This window comes from Mytilus edulis, chromosome 11 (genome assembly GCF_963676685.1).
Source record: "Mytilus edulis chromosome 11, xbMytEdul2.2, whole genome shotgun sequence".
In the NCBI taxonomy this organism is placed as follows: Eukaryota; Metazoa; Mollusca; class Bivalvia; order Mytilida; family Mytilidae; genus Mytilus; species Mytilus edulis.
Genome location: NC_092354.1, coordinates 53,675,280 through 53,688,501, shown reverse-complemented (window position 1 = coordinate 53,688,501; position 13,222 = coordinate 53,675,280). Strand labels below are relative to the sequence as shown.

At 31.1% G+C, this 13,222-nt stretch overlaps 1 long non-coding RNA gene across 1 annotated transcript; it reads right to left on the bottom strand.

Annotated features, from left to right (window-relative positions):
• Nucleotides 1-231: 231 nt before the first annotated feature.
• On the bottom strand, nucleotides 232-2,136 carry LOC139494882 (uncharacterized). The gene is made up of 2 exons (XR_011657196.1): nucleotides 1,741-2,136; nucleotides 232-340 (listed from the first exon to the last, which is right to left on the bottom strand). It is a non-coding gene; the product is annotated as an uncharacterized lncRNA (long non-coding RNA).
• Between the last annotated feature and the right edge of the window lie 11,086 nt (nucleotides 2,137-13,222).

Here is a 13,222-nt window from a genome sequence, read left to right as displayed (position 1 = left end):
ATTAACGTGGTCTGAGACATTGAACTTTTTAATAACCATTTTTTTTTTTCAGAATTCAGAAGCCGTATATTTCAAGAAGTTTTATATTAAAACATAATAGTTCTCACTAAATAAAGTATATGAATAAACGTTTTATACTATAAACTTTCTATTAAGTTACATGCTCAACTTTTTTCTACAACTCGTTTCATAACTAGACTTTAAAATATACATATTTATTTTTTTTAGATCTTTTTCTATGTCATTTGGAAATTGTCCAACAACAAGAAGGTTATCTGTGTTCATAAATACCACTTTTCTCAAAAGTTTCTGTACAGGCACTAATACCATGTCCATTTCCCTTCAAAAAAAGAAAACAGATAGTTTATACATTTAATTCGCAAGCTCTTTAGTTGGATGTTAAAAATTAATCAAATCACAAGATTAATCAATGTACTGTTAAAACAAGAGGATGTTGGATTATCTTTCAGATTTTTATTTCTTTAATTTTCTTTCTTTATTATTTTAAGGATATCTAGTCTATGAAATTAAATACCCAAGGACATTTTAATAAAGAAAGAATACTTTAATTAAAATACAGCTGGAAACAAACAAAAATAAATCAACTAAAATTAAATTTATAAATATAGAATACCTCAAATTTATAAATTTTAGAAACATATGTTTGTTTCTATACACTGTTGCGTAGTATATACTGTAATTCTATTGTTTTATGTGGTTTCCTATCATTAAATGTTGTTGTAATGCTCTACATTTTTTTTTTAATTAAAAAGAATCATTGTTCATGCTAAGAATATAAGGCTATTTATTGGCCCTTCAACTTCGTCACAAAATTAGCAAATATTGGTTCCTTTTTTTTTAAAGTGACATCATCCATGATCATTCAAAATGTTATAATATTAAAGTGAAATATTTTGTAACATATTGCAAATTCCAAATTGTGTGTAAATATAATTATACCTATTGTCCATGTTTTAAAACATATAAAAAGAACAATGCAAAAATTGTATATGCAAGTCTTTCTAAGGGAATATTTAGTTTTGATATATAAAGAATAGAAAACAAATCTAAATTTCAGTAGTTTTCTTTATTTGCAGTGTGGTTTAAGAATATGATGTATTTTGTATATAAAATACGATCAAATGATATTTTGTTGCCCAATATAGCCAAACAAAATCTTTTTTTTATGTGCAGAATCCATTTTTCTTAATCTGCGAAATCCAAGCATGCCCATATGTACATATTTAAAGCTCACCTAACGATTATGCATGTTCATTTGAAAGGTAATAACACATGAATTTAAACCAGACATGTGTAAATGTGTACAGGCCGTGACTAAATTCAACCTAGTAAGCTCATTTATATCATGTGACGATGAAGTACACATTTCTTATATAAGACTGTTGGTAAAACAAACATTAGTGTTTTAAGGTGGTACCCAACACTACAGGGAGATAACTCTTGTAAAAATCTGAACCTTTTTATCACATTTTATTAGTTAAGAAAAATAAAGCTTTTCGATGATCAAAATCAGTGTTTTTCATACTGCTATATGTCCAATGAAAATATTCCCGTGTCTTTAAAATCATTCACAAAAAATCAATTTCCATAGCTAATGCCTCTTTAAGTGTTGGTTTTCTGTTTTCCTAATGTATATATACATGTCTAAAATAAAGTATAAAAATTGCAATGAATTTCATTTTTTTTTCTAAAGTTTTAAATAAAATACAGTGTCTTTACCTTTGCCTCTCTAAAGCATTCAAATGTGAAATGCTCAGCTTTGTGGTTGAATCAGCAATCCACTGCATTCTCGTCATTGTGAATTTAGTGATGTATGCATAATAATTGAATTATTGGTGGTCATCTGGATTTGCATTTACATCAATGAAGTATTCGATTTGTCCATATTCTTTTTCTTTATTCAAATATTCTACAGTATACCTGTTTCTCTGTGAAACTTTCTGGTACTGTCTACTGTGGATCATTTGTCCATATAAAAGAAGTCTCCTGTACTTTGTTGGAGTGGCATTGTAAAAGGGCAACTGACACTGAACCTCTTTTGTAGCTAGGAGAGCTGCATTAGACACTGGTTCTGATTTCCCAACCATATAAATTCCCTTCTCAATTTCCATTGCTTGTTTTCTACAATGCATAAAAAATTCTTATGTGACATGGAAGTATTCTTAGGTGAAATATCCAATAAACAAATGTTATTGCTATTTTACAAAATTCCTTTTATCTTACTGACTGATATAAATTTCCAAGATTGAGAAAAGGAATAAACTCATGTTTGATTCTTAATCATTTCTCAGTTAACGGTTACGATGAAATTGAATTGTAAAAAAATCTGCAGAAAAAAATAGATTTGAAAGAAGTCAAAATCATACACTATAGATAAGGTTAATAAGTAACTTACGTTTTGTAGCGATCACTGGTAATTTTTTTTGTAACTTGAAAGCTTCTAAGTTAATGTCCATGTTTTGCACCATTCTTGGAAGCAACTGTACAATAGATACTGTTCGAACAACCTGAAAAATAAAAGTTAAACAATATTAAGATTTTTGAAATTTACTAGCTATAAATATCTGTTTAAAAGTGAGACAAGGTCTCTTCTATGAACAATTATATTTTTGTTAATTTAGGCAATACAAAAGTAGGCTTAGTTCTGTGCTGGTCTGTTGCAGTACTTTACACAAGAGTAGAACTAAGACGGTTGCATAAATATATAAATCTATGAAATTTGAGTTTATTTAGTTGTGAGTCTCAATATGACACTTTCAAATATACCTGTGAATGAGGATGCTGAGAGCTGTGAAAAAAAATTGACGTAACTCTCCATTGTAGTCTTCAAACCAGAAGCAGGATTGGCACCATAAAGGTCCATTTTTTTTAACAGTATTTGTCAAATGCAGAAGAAGGTGTATCGAGAAGGACATCGTTCGATCGCTTGAAATTAAAAATCAACTAATCTATAGAAAGCATTAGGATACCAAAACCAAAAAAAAACCTAGATCCAATGTACCCATTTTTTGATTTTGGAGAGAAAATATTGTTTTCTAGCTGAGATCTTGACTTTTGAAATAGAAATCAATACGAACTTTCGTAATTATAGTTTTGGACTAAATGTCGAAAGGTAGTGTTTTCCCCTTGTGCAGCAATCATTTTTTATCCTTTAAATCAAACACTACCTTGACTTAAAACTTTAACCTGAAGCGGGAAGAACGGACCCACAGACTAGAAAACATAATGCCCCTCTACTATTGTAGGTGGGGCATGACAATGGGTTGTCATTGTTATTATGAAAAAGACTGAAAAAAGTGTGACTGGAGTATACAATTAAAAAGCCAATGCAATGTACAGTATGATATGTTGAAATTGAAAAGATGAATAATAAGATTACTTCAGACAATGAACAATGTGCAGTAAAAAAGTTTGACTTGTATATATAATATAAAATATATACCAGTTTGCCGATAGGATACTAAATTTAAACTGTATTAAGAATTTCCATCATACATGTCATATTTGGATTAAAAAGAGTTATTCTTTTAGCTGTATAATAGCATTTTGATCATACATACCATATAATGAAGACATCTGATAGCAAAAGTAAAGCAGATGACAGTTTGCGTTTGCTAAAAAAGTTGGACTTATTTCTGTTTGAAGTAGTAGCCATACTGCAGCAGACAATGGCATAAAGTGGTCATAGCAAATACTATCAAGCACTCCATGAAGGCAGTCTGGACCATAAAACAGCAAAAATTATCGGTATTCAGAAACTAGAAATATAGAAAATGAAAACTAAATTTTGCATAGTCTATTAAATACAAATTAGATGTACATTTAGTGAAATAAATATCCATATTACGAATGAAAAATTTGTTTCCAGTTAAAAACTTAATGAATGAATGGTTGAATGTATCAACACTTGAGAAGCATAATTAAAGTACTAGGTAAGACATTCAATAACTGTTGTGACGATAATCTATACATATTTGATGTTGTATTTCATTGATCATCTGAAAAATCAAAATCAGTAGACTATTTAGCAGTACATATGTTGAAACCTGCAGATAATTCTTATTAAGACAAAGGCAATCATATGTGGGGCTGTTAGTTCCAGGGGAGAGCTAGCAGCCAGGCTTTTGAGGGCCTTCTATACTGAGGAGGAACTGAGGGATGCAAAATCCCTTGGTAACCTCGGAAAAGGTTCTGTTATTATTAGTGCCATAATAGGTAGCTATCCACTATAGCAAATTAGGTTAGGGTCCTTGTATACTTTTGTTGATTGCTAAATTAAGTTCAAACTGCATTTGCCAGGCTTAAATAATTGTTTGCTGTTCCCCTACCCATGGATACACAAATATTGTTAGGTAGTTAGGAACACATCTTTCTTTTTTAGTCAAACAAATTAAAACAATATCAAAGCAGACACAAGCATAATTATTAAATTTCTAATAAAACAATACAAATACCTTATTTAAAAACAACAATGAAATTATTTGGGTAGGGCATAAAATTAACACTTAAAAAATGACACAAAATCCTGAGTCTCAGGTTCAATACACTACATCCCATAAATTACTCCACTTAAACCTTATACTATATTTAAACATGAATATGTATTTTCAACAGCCCTTTAAGATAACTAAAAGAAGCAATCAATTCTTTAATTTAAATAAGGTATCTAAAAATCTTAATTATTTGCAAGCCAGAAACACCTTTCATTTACATAAGATAAAAATTGTGACTTAAAATCAAAAATCTAAAACAATTCATGCTAAATCTGCACAAAAAGTGTTATTACAAGTTTTTATTTATTTTGCTTTACATTAATCCTGTCACATTGACATGTGAAGCAAATGCTTTCACGAATATTGAATTTCATTGGGAGATAAAATCTTTCTGACAGATAACCTAATCTCCAATCTAAATTTGGATTTTATGAAACATCAATACATCTTTTATAGCAATATTCTTTCAGCTTGCAGCACAAGGTATGCTAAAGAAAACCTACCGGAAATGAAAACAAACAAAATAAGGAAAGCATTACATAATGCAGTTGCATATGCTAATAGGTATGTACCATTATGTTAAAATGTATTTAAAATATTCTTATGAAATGCAATAATTTACATCATGAAAGGATCTTGTTGATCTTACAGATAAATAAAAATATGATTCAATAAATAAGTCTCCACACTCCAACCAAGTAATTACCAAAACTGAAAAAGAAGAGGATGTGGCATGAGTGTTACTGAGACAACTCTCCATCCAAGTCACAATGTATTTAAGGGTGTACTTCGGTGAGGTTTTGGTAAATTTTGTCAAATGTTCTTGACTCCTTGTTTTTTTCCTTCTTAAATATCAGGGTTAACGATATGGACTGAGCAACAGAAGAAAACGTTACCATTACGGCCTATTGAGAAACTAATACGCATCTTGATCCATATAACACAGATATTGTTTTAATTTGTTTGACTAAAAAAGAAAGATGTGTTCCTAACTACCTAACAATATTTTTTTATCCATGGGTAGGGGAACAGCAAACAATTATTTAAGCCTGGCAATAAATATAGTGTTTTGTACTTCCTTAATTTGTCTTTGAAACAATCCGCAGAAAACGCCAATTTTTGAGAAAATATCCAAATTCCGGGACCGTTAAGGAATTACAAAACACTATATTTATACGTCATATCACAAGTATTTCCGGTTTTGTATGGTTTCAGAGGAGTTTCAGCTCAATAAGATCAGTCTCTTCCATTAGTAGTATAGATCAAAGAAGTAATCTATAAACAAAACAGGAAAGAAAAACCCTATCACAAGTATCAGTATGAACCACACCAACAATCAACAACCACTGAACAACAGGCTCCTGACTTGGGACAGTTTCATATAAAATATGCAGCAGGTTTTAAACAATTTAAAGGCGTGCAAACCTTCATCCTAACCCTTAACAGCAGTATAACATAACAACATGAAAAGACTGTAGGAAATATTAGTTGAACATGGCTTAACTTGATCCAAGACAAGACTTATAATTTCATATGACAGACCAGCATTATGTCTCAACACACTCATCCATGATGCTCAATTCTTAAATCTAACAGTTAAAAGCCAATTATATTGGTGCAACATTGTTTGAAACTTCAACTTGATTGGACAATCTCACAAATCTCAGGGTATCAATTAATGATTGGTGGTATGAAATCATGTATGCTAGTGCAGACGTTGCATGTTAATATTTGTAGAAATTATGTAAACCCTTTTCTAACATAAAAACTAAATGTATTACAAACAACTAATTAACCACTTTTGTTTTATTTGACAGGGACAAGAAAAAAATGGTTAGGAAGCAGAAAGTGAAGAAAAGTATAAATTAATAAATTTTTAATTCATATTTAATATTGTGTCACTTTTTCATGTATAGTCAAAAGACTGAATTGACACAGACAGGTGAATTTTTTTTTTATTAAACAAGGGACTTGGAGAAGGTTGGATAGTATAACATGTATAAGGTAACTCAATAACTCAAAAATAAAAGTTTGAATCATCACCAAAAAGTATACAGATCTTAAGATTGATATAACAAAGACATGTGTAAAGTTCTAAGCAATAATCATAAATCGTTTTTGAGATATGGTGCGACATGTAAAAAAAACCTCCCCCTTTTTTACAAAATACGCAATAACTTAAAAATAAAATTTTTAATCAGCCCAAAAAAGTATACAGATATTAAGATTAATATATAACTAAGAAGTGTTTAAAAGTTTTAAGCCATAATCAAGAATCGTTTTTGAGATACGGTGCGACATGTGAAAAAAACACACCCCTGTTTTAGTTACAAAGTGCCGTAACTCAAAAAGTTTTAATCTTATTTTCACCAAAAAGTATACAGATCATTTGACCATCATAAGAAACAACTATTAAGAAACAACTATTTTAAGTTTCATGAAATTTGGATAAGTCGTTCTCAAGTTACGGTGCGACATGTTTACGCCGGACAGACAGACGGACGGACGGACACCGGACATTTGTATACCATAATACATCCCGTCAAAATTTTGACGGGCGTATAAAAAATGGCTGAATATTTCTTAAATACAGCATCATTTAAACCATAAATTTTATGAATATTTCTTAGTTTCTGAATATTTCTGTTTCTGAATACTGGATGAATAGTCCGAAATTCAGTAAATATTTAGAAATAGACACAAATACAACAATCAGATATATTCAGACCATTATTCAGATATAATTAAGACAATATTCAGCCACCAATTTTCCATGAGGGTTTGCCATGATCGACCTTTATAAAATACATATAAACGTAGCCCGTTATGGTTTGTATAAGTACATGATTGTATACACATGACAACTGGTATTAATTGAGGCCAAAAAATAAGAAAATCTATGATTGCCAAAGTCTTCACCAGACTTTTTTTTTTGGTCATTTGTTCACAAAGTACATGTCGTTTAATCATGTAGGAATTTTATAGTTTTATCAATTATGAATGAATTCTTATCTTCACATGTGATTGCATTCTAGTATAGAATCGTATTTCAGCTGCAGAACTAGACACATTGCAGATTCCAGTTAGAGGAGATCAGCTTACCAGGGTCAGATTCCAAGGGACAAAGACACTATGAACTGGAATACATACTAAGTAAGAAAGATTTAATCAGTTATACCCAATGGTAATCGAGCTGTTCCACACTCTTCAAGACTTTCTAGAGGTATTTTAAATGTATAAACCATTCTGTCAAAAGAAACTTACATGTAAATAGTAGAAAACAAATCCTAAAAATGAAAAATGCTTAACATGGACAATTTATCATTTATATAACTAAAACATGGAATGATACCACTAAGAAACTCTAAAACATTTTAATGTACGCTGTATCTTCATTAAAATTGATATTTCTCAGAATAAATAGCTACTGGCTTGAAAATGTAATCAATATTATCACTGAAACATTAAAGAAATGTATGGATACTTAGAAAATAATGTGTTAAGCATTAACTATTGGATAATTAGTCCTGATGTTTTGCTGTATATCACCTAAAGACTTTTAGGACATTTTAAAGTGTTTTATTTGTGATGTAACAAATAGGAGAATCGGAGAGAGAGAGAGAGAGTAAATGAAGATGGGACACAATGGCACACAATACATAAAATCATACAAATTATTGCGTTTGTTTGTTTAGTGATATAAAAAAGAAGGTGTTGTATGCTTGCCAATGAGACTTATCTCCACAAGAGACCAACATGACACAGAAATTAACAACTATAGGTCACTGTATGGCCTTCAACAATAAACAAAGCCCATACCGCATAGTCAGCTATCAAAGACCCCGAAATGACAATGTAAAACAATTAAAACAAAAAAACTTACACCCCAATTTATGTACAAAAAATGAATGAAAAACAAATATTTAACAGATAAACAAACAGCCACTAAATTACTGGCTCCTGACTTTGGACAGGCACAAACGTGTATGCATTCATGTTATTAGTAAAGATCTTTTATTTTGCATGATCATAGCAATCAACACAATTTCAGGTTCATTGTTTTAATTCCTTTTGATAACAAAATTGCATGTATAAATTTGTCAAATAATATTCAACTTTTTTGTTTAAAAAATATCCTGGTTCAAAGTATTTTTTACATAAAATACTGTGTTATTATTTATATTGGCTTGTTTTTTAGGCCCTTGAAAACTTTTTCTGTAGGGCATTCTTACTTCCTTGATTATGCGATGAAAAAATGTGATATGAAAGACTTCGACGACACACCAACCCACAAACTTACCTGAAAATATTTTAAACAGTTACATGCTCCTTCAAAACAGAAGATTTTTGAAGCCATTATTGAGAAAGTGATAGCAGACATTTACATACCTTATGAAACTCAGGTATTTATGAATAGAATTCTACAAACACTTCTCAGTTATACCATAATTTTTGGGGTAATTACATTGCATCCATAAAAAAAATGATTTCATTATTGTAAATTACCTATATTTTTCTTTAATTTCACATTCTAATAGTTGAAGTTAACTATGACTACTTAAGTTTGTTTTTTCATATCAGTTTGGTATGTCGGCATCATAGTTGTCTTGTACATTTTTTGTAAATGAAACAGCAAATTTACAGTACATGAATTTACATATCGGTGACATCGGGATGATAACTTTACTTTCTATTGGTCAAAAGACAAAATAATTCTTGAATCACAACTTTCATAATTTTTTTTTAGACAAAATGTATCACTATTTATTGATGGCTTCTTTGTGTCAAAAATGAAGTAATATATACAAATAAGATGGGACATTAAAGCCAAAAGATCTAATGTAGTAAATATAAGCAATTATATATCACAGTACAGTCTTGTGTATTGACTACAGTTTATTTTAGTTTATGAAACAAATGTTCATTCATACATCAGATTTTTTTATTCATATTTTCTATACATGTATTAATTTCAGGCACCCAAAAAGGTGGATATAAAACTACTGATAGCCAACCAGGCATACCAATGTTCTGCATCATTAGACAATAACACAGCAGTAGTACCACTCTCTATTAATGGTAGACAGACGATCATACAAGTTCCTGTTCCAAGACTACAAGAAGGCTGCAGGATAAATGTGAATGGTATTACAACTTTTATTCAGGAAGTGAAAAGGGGAGAAGATGACCTGTTTAATTATGTTCACAATTTTCTTCAATGGTATTTAATTATTTTGCAAATGGAAGATGCTATTCATGAATGAGATATGGTTAGAACAAATGTAATCATTAAGACATTGGTTCCATTTTTTTCTCACACTCACTGGTCAATTCAATGTTGTTGTAAGTCACGCAATATATTCATATTTTCCTGTTCCTCTAACTTCCATTTTTATTGAAGTTTACATCAATCAAAGCCTTAGTTTAATTTAGTTTTCTATTATTACTCACCCCTTTTTTTGTCGCATGTTATGTATCATGTACTGGTTCTGTATATGCTTCGAGCATTCTCATGAACACTTTTGGAGCCAGAACCATTTAGTAAACTTGGGTATAATAATGTAAAATCAGACGACTGCACTGACATAATACAAATTGCAGCAGCATATGAGCAGAACACTCTCTGTCGTTGTATAGTACCAAAAACAAGCTACTAAATGTTCCGCTGATCAGGATAACGGTTTAAAAAAAACGGGCCGAATCTTATATCCAAAAGGAGAATTAATGCCAATAGATGACCTGCATGATAGTTTTAAGAGATTTCATTAATCGATTACCTGACACAATGCAAAGCCTTTTGATTTGAGATTTTGGTTTATTCCATGGAGAATAATTCTTGTTTTGATAGTTTTGATAAAAAAAAATGTAAGGCTTTTTATTGACGTGCTGCCAGAGGGGAAACAAACGGACAAAAATTATAACCAGGAGAGCCTAGTATATTCTTGGTGTCAAATACGACGCACATAATGCCGTTGAAAACTATCCAATGATTACAACAATTAATAGAACACGTGTCGCTTTTCACCGAAAAAGTTGCACCACACTCATTCGCAGTGGAATATATTTCATAGTCATATGCACGTGAGAGTCTGATGGTGTTGCCAATCTGCTATCGGATTTTTTTTTTAAAAATTCAAAAGCTCGAGAAACAAAATAAAACAAAATGACTTCATTTACATCTTTTTTTTAGTCAAGACATTAGGATAATTTCTATGTTTATTGCGTTCATGTACTTGCAAAGTATTTTTGTCTGAATTATTAATTGTTTTAAACATTTTTATTGATAATGAACACTTATGTTTTACCACTGTTATAATTTAATTTAAAATACTTGTCCATAAAGAGGGTCTGATTGGGGTTTACGGAATACAGAATAATTGGCAAAAACTGCAGAGTAAAAGGCAAAAAAAAAAAAATTGAAATTGATTTGCTGCTAAAATATAAAGAATAGTGGTAATACAAAATAAAAATTAACCAATGCATGACCCTCTATCCAGACCCTTATGATAAAAAGGATATATCACTTCAAAAAACAAAATCATCAATCAGTTGTATCATTCTGTAAATAAAGGCAACAGTAGTATACCGCTGTTCAAACTCATAAATCCTTGGACGAAAAACAAAATCGGGTTAACAAACTTAAACTGACGGAAACGCATAAATATAAGAGGAGAACAACGACACAACACTACAATGTAACTAACACACACAGAAACGGACCAAGCATCAGACAAAATCCAACGAAAATAACAAATATAACATCAAAACCAAATACATGAATTTGGGATAGACAAGTACCGTGACACGTCTTATCGCAATGTCAATTTACACTAAAAATTAAGAGAAAACAAACGACGCAACGTTAAACTGTAACACACACAGAAACGAACTATAATATAACAATGGCCATATTCCTGACTTGGTACAGGACATTTTTAAAGGAAAAAATGGTGGGTTGAACCTGGTTTTGTAGCATGCCAAACCTCGCACTTTAATGGCAATGTTAAATGTAAAACAGTTGTCATGAAATTGAGAGAAAAACAATTCTGCAACTTTAGTTTTCATCATTTCAAGAGACACTCTACTGTATTCAAGCATGGCGAAAAAATAAAGAATGTACAAAACCTAAAAAAATAAGCAGTCATTTCAGTTTAAGCATATCCAGAAATCAACGCCACTTTGCTTATTTGAATATTATACTAAAGATATCGGATACGGGTCACGGAAATTACATTAAAATGATAGGGAATTTTGAAAAAATGTCTGTTTTAGTTTTAATTTAAGTGATAGACAGGTTGCCGGGGCAGAAAATGAATATACACAACAATATACACCATTTAAACGAAACATAATGACTGTTGTTGCAAAAATACAGGTTCCTGAGCTATTTTAAACATCGAAGCCAGAGGCTTTTAACATTGCAGAGTAAAATACAGGAGGCTGTCACAACGACAGCAAACCGGATTTATTAATATTTATTTGTGTCCTGGCAATATCACAAGAACCATTACTGATGAATGGTGAAAGTGAAAATCGTCAATATCAAATTTGACCTCCATTTTGTCATCAGTATCAACATATTAAAATTTCAAAAGCTTAGATTGAATGGTTCATGAGTAAATACAACAACGTGAATGGAAACGCCATTTTACAATCTTTCAAGAACCATAACGCCTGAACGGTAAAAGTCAAAATCGTCATTATTGAACTTGACCTCTATTTTGTCATCAGTAACAACATATAAAAATTTCAAAAGCTTTGGTTGAATGGTTCATGAGAAAATGCACGGACACGACTGGAAACACCATTTTGCAATCTTTCAAGAACCATAACTCCTGAATGGTAAAAGTCAAAATCGTCATTATTTAATTTGACCTCTATTTTGTCATCAGTAACAACATATTAAAATTTGGGAAGCTTTGGTAGAACAGTTCATGCGTAAATGCACGGACACAACTGGAAACTCCATTTTTCAATCTTTCAAGAACCATAACTCCTGAACGGTAAAAGTCAAAATCGTCATTATTTAACTTGACCTCTATTTTGTCATCAGTAACAACATATTACAATTTGGGAAGCTTTGGTAGAACAGTTCATGCGTGAATGCACGGACACGACTAGAAACACCATTTTTCAATCTTTCAAGAACCATAACTCCTGAACGGTAAAAGTCAAAATCGCCATTATTGAACTTGACCTTCATTTAGTTGTCAGTAACAACATAATAAAATTTTAAAAGCTTTGGTTGAACTGTTCACGAGTAAATGCACGGACAACATTTGATTGCCGCCCGCCCGGCCGCCCGACTGCCCGACCGCCGTACATCCCCAAATCAATAACCGACATTTTTGTCACAAAAATCCGGTTAAAAATGGCTGAAACGTCAAATTTGCCAACTTCGTGTTGAAAATTGGCTTACAAGGCCATTACAAAAACAGGTTGCCGGGGTGAAATTTGAAACTTGAATTTCCAAAGAATAAGCAAGTCCAAACCTTGTATATGTAGTCGTTGAACTCTAGGTTCCCACGTAAAATTAAAATGTCACTATTTCAAGAGGAATAAACTCACAAAAGCACGAAAAATTCACTAAATTCGCGTTCATTGTTTTGATTTTGACCGCCTGACAACTTTACGGAAATATCAAAGTGATTGTAAACAAGGATTATGTGACGGGCAACTTATAATATCCGTGTTTTAAAGATTTTAAT